Source organism: Fukomys damarensis, unplaced genomic scaffold (assembly GCF_012274545.1).
Source record: "Fukomys damarensis isolate Sample0158 unplaced genomic scaffold, DMR_v1.0_HiC HiC_scaffold_18, whole genome shotgun sequence".
Lineage (NCBI taxonomy): Eukaryota > Metazoa > Chordata > Mammalia > Rodentia > Bathyergidae > Fukomys > Fukomys damarensis.
The window spans coordinates 41,838,986-41,843,927 of NW_022900930.1; positions in this window are offsets into that span (position 1 = coordinate 41,838,986).

Sequence of the window (4,942 nt, forward strand, 5' to 3'; positions counted from 1 at the left end):
AATAAAAGTAATTAAGACTTATTATGTACATGACCAACTCCATGCAAAGAATGTAGGTATTATGTACTATAGATACATATCAATAAATAAAGAAGAAAGTTTATTTTAAAGACTATAAAGAAAAAAAGAATCTTTTCGGAACTCTGGTCTTCAAAATTGGCACCGCTGTGGTTGAAGTAGATCTTGGTAGGGAGAGGAGCCATCTGAGTCCTTAGAGTTTTTCTTTCCCCTCCTAATATCCCAGTTTTTCAGATATGATTCTGACATCCACCCTCATCGTGTAATCACAGAACCTGTCACCCTTGCTGAAAGTCCGTGGTTCCAGATAAATTCCTTGGAGTAAGCCAGATTTCTTTCTCTCTCTCTCTCTCTCTCTCTCTCTCTCTCTCTCTCTCTCTCTCTCTCTTTGAGTGCTGCATAACATACAAGGTCTCTGGGAACTGTGTGACTTTTCCTCTCGGTTTGGATCATCTTTGGAAGACCTTGAGTCTTTGTGAGTACTGGGAACAGCTGGGGAAGAGGAGGATCATCCTCAGGGCAGAAAGGAGTGAGAGGGAAAGGAAAGAGAGACTTTTCCAGATCATAGCCTGTTTTGGAACAGTTCTATGAGTGGAAAAGTTACAAGACAAAAGAGGAATATTTTCTTAGCATCTACTCAGTGCCAAAATTATCTGATTTAATTGTTAAAAAACTTTGTGACACAGATGTTGCCCATTTTCCCCACCCAATAAACCATCACCATCATGTACTAAACTCCGTGTCAGATAATTCGTTGTGTTCATTGCTATATCCCCAGCATCTAGAACAATTTCTTGTTGCTCAATAAATATATGTTGAATGAGTAAGGAGTACTATAGGTTCACTTTCTTGATGAGCAAACAGGATCCTGGAAGTCTTTATTGACTACCTGAGGTCCTAGGCTCGCAAATGGTGAAGGCCTGATTTGGACTAAGTCTCTCTGATCCTGAAGACCACGCTTTCCACGTGCATGTTCCTGACTCTGATGCTACCTGTGCCCTTACTGAAACAGGGCCTGGGGTCTGTACATTGTCCCTTCCCACCCTGAGCTCTGATCTGGGTACTGGCTTAGGAAAAGCAGAAAGGAGCTAGACTAAGACTTGAGGGCACAGTGTAGTCGGTCATTTTGGCGGGATCCTCTGCTTGGACCTTGGGTGTGTCTTGCACATTCTGGACCAGAGTTCTCTCATCTGTCAAATGGAAGTCATACACCATCACCCCCAGCCTCGTAAACTGGGTGTGAGAAGCCAATGAGTCTGGGTGGGAATGGGTGTTGAAAAGCAACGAAGCCATAGATATGTGTCAGGGGAGCGTGCTTTGTGTGAGAAGCTGTGGCTTCCCCAATGAGGAGCAACTTGGGAGAGAGCGTGAATTGCCACCATCCTGTGCTGACTGGAAATCAGCCTAGCTCTTTGCTGCTTCACTCTGTACTTCTTCCCTCTCCACTTCTACATCAAAAGGAGATTATTTTTAATCACAGTTTTACACTGGATTAATGGATCTCCACAATAAGTTAATGAGCAGGACACTGCACCTGGAGACAGCACATCTGATTATTTTCAGACACTTCTTTAAGTTGCATTTTGTCTAAGCCCTCCCAGCAGAGCCACTGTGACCAGACTTATGAGAGCCAGAAGGATGCTCAGGATCTCAAACAGGACATTTAGTGTATCTAGGCCATATCTGCTCCAAACAGCCTGGTGGAAGAGCATGGCCTGGTGGTTCTTCAAGGGAGAATTTGCTCTGCGGTACCCCAGCTGCCCAAGGACTCTTTGATAAGTACCATAAAACAGAAAGGCATATTCTTGCCTCTCTAGGTCTTCTGTAATGAGTACTATTCGGATTTCATCACCACACATCTGGCCTTGCCACAGGCTCCTGACAGGTGCCCTAGGATAATGTCCTTGAATCCTTTCATGATTCCCCTTGACATGAAGGATATGATAAAACTTAGCACCAAGATTTATGCTTCTTTAGGGAGTTATCTTCTGGATCTTCTGGGCCTCTGAGTGTTTCCATGTTGTTCTTTCAGACTGGTTGGGGTCAACTTCCTTCTCCATTTTCTTGACTACATCTTACCCCATCTCAGGGAGGAAGCCTTGCAGGATCCTCTGGGTCTGTCAGGCCCTCTTAGCACCATCTTCAGCACTTAATTCCCTGCCTGCTCTTTGCTCCCTCCATCCCTCCCCTTCCAGGACAGACCCGGCGAGGGCAACACACAGTCTTCTGTCCTCACCTGTGGATCAGGATCTGGTGCCGATTGACAGCAAGTTCTCTGCAAATGTGGCTTTTGCTGAATTCGAGAGTGAGTGTGTGGTTGAGGGATGAATTAGTGACGAAGCTCTCCTGATTGGGAAAGAAAACAGTTACTTGTCTCTAGCTTCTCTCCCACATGATGTCCCTGGAGCTGTTTCTGTTGGAAATGGAATCACTTGTGCTCAGAACTGCCACAACCCTATTACTGTAGCTGCAAAGATAAACTAGATTTTGATGCAATAATGTGCATTCCCTGATTTTTCGGTGGCTTAACACAACCCAGGTCCTTTCATTACCCTTGTCACATGTCCACGATGCATTAGCTGGGAAGACTCTACTACATTCAGTCACTGGGACCCAGATTGGATAGCTCCACTGTGCTGTTGCTGAACCACAGGGAAGAGGAGAGAGTGAGCAGGGCATCCCGTAAGAGCTTTTTTGCAAGATTAATCTGGATGTGATAAAGATTCGTATTCCATTAGCCAGAGGTAAGCACAAGGCCTCATCCAGCTGCAGCAGCTACCTGATACAGGGGAGCCAAGGAGATTGGCCAGGAGTCTCACCATCTCTGCCACTGTCTCAGTGCATTCAGGCTACTGAAATGAAACAGCAGAGACCGAGTGGCTGATAAACACCAGAGATCCATTGCACTCAGTTCTGGAGGCTGAAGTTCGAGATCAAAGGGCCAACAGATTTGGTGTCCAATGAGGGCTTGATTTTTGACTCACAGATGGTACCTTTAACATGGTGGAAGGTGCAGGTAAATTCCCTATGACCTCTTTTACAAGGGCATCGATCTCATTCATTAGTGCTTTGCTTTCATTATCTAACCACCTTCCAAAGGCTCCAGCTCTTAACACCGTGACCCCAAGAGGGCAAGATTTCCACTCAGGAATTTGTAAGAGACTCAGACTTTCATACTATCACTCCTAAATGAAGTTTCTTTCCATTCCTGAGTTCAAAGAACACTGTGTCTGACTTTGATCCTTCTAGAAATGGGAAAACAGAGAATGCCCTCAACCTGAGATTTGTGGTTTAAACAAATTCCCAAACTGGACAAGGTAGCATCTTGGTTGGCCTTGATGAGGCAGTCTAAGGGCTTCTTCTGTATCTTGTAATTTATCCTGTAGCTTCCAGGAGCAGCTCACTGCACTGGCAGCATCTGCCTGCATGGGTCCTCTCCTCCTTTACCCCCGTGGCTCCAGGGTAGGATGCTTCTTCCTCACCCACAGCATCACCTCTCCACATTCTTTTCTATAGGGTGCTCTGCAACCATCTCCCTTGACCTCAGTCTCGCTCTGAGAACTACCCACCAAGGACATTTGAAGGAGTGCAGGCTGCCTTGACGTAAAGCTTCATGTTTTTTAAGTGTATACTGCCTAGCCACGTGCATAATACAGACTGCGATAATAACATTCCACTTTCAAATTGGCTCAAGATTTTAGAGCTCAGGTACAGTCTGGGTCAAGGAAGAAAAATAAAGAGAGGAAAACTGCCTGTCTAGTTTTGCCTGCAGCAGAATAAAACGTGACGCTTTGACAGAATAAGTCACAGAAATGGCTGTAATTCTGCACCTGTTGCATTCTGGTTATCTAAGCAGAAGCAGACTGAAGGAGTCCACAGAGGAGGCCTGGCAGATGTGGGTGCCAAGGCTGGGAGGTTTACTTATTGAATAGCTCTGGGAGTTGTTATGTCTGTTTGGCCCTTGTGGAGACCCTGGAAAATGCTGTCTCAATCAACATTGAAGCTGTTTATGTCTATAGAGGTTTATTGTGGGAATAATTTATAAGCTAACATGATTTTATTTTGTTCATAATCTGTTTTAAATAGTAGAGAAATCAAAGCATGTATGATGTGTTCACTGCCTTTGAGGAGCTTCCATTTCTACTAAAGAAGGGAGCCCTGGTACCTGGTCTGAGAATCAGTTCAAAATTTGGGTCAGAAGCTCGACATGGTGTCACTCAACTGTAATATCAGCACTCTGGGAAGCTGAGGCAAGATGACTGCACATTTTAGCTCAACTAGGGTATTTCAGTGACTTAGTGAGACCGTGTCTCAACATAAAAAGTAAAAATAAAAAAAGGCTGTGAACATAGTTCAGGGCAAAGGCCCACAGTTCATTCCCTAGTATAGAAAGAAGAAAAGAAAATCCAGATCAGGATGTGTTTGTCATTTTCCTGTGAGCACCAATGAGGAGACACCCTGGACTGAGGGAATCTGGGAAGATTAAGGAGGTGGCGGACCACAGTGGTAACATGAAGACAAAGCCTGCTTGAAAGGATGCTTAGGATGAGAGGAATGGCATAGCAAGCAGCACAGTTACATTAGGCAGAGTAACTATGGAAGATGGGCCACTGCTATAAAGTTTGCAGAAAGCAGAGCAAAAGATTGAAGGAGAAGGAGATTCCCAAGCCGGGTAAAAGTCTTAGCTTCCTCTTCAGGGCCTTGAAGATGCTTCTCTCTAGTGCCCCTCCCTCTCCTTCCCGGAGCCCTTTGAATTTTAGACTTGTCTTTACTGGTAAAGTTGGAAGACTAAGGCACATTCTGTGCTTCCTCACTTACGGCTCTTGGCCCACACATTCTGCTTCCCATTCAGGAAGCACACAATAAGCATGCATAGAACTGAATGGCATTTTTCTGAATGGCAGCTGGACTTTGAGAATTTGTG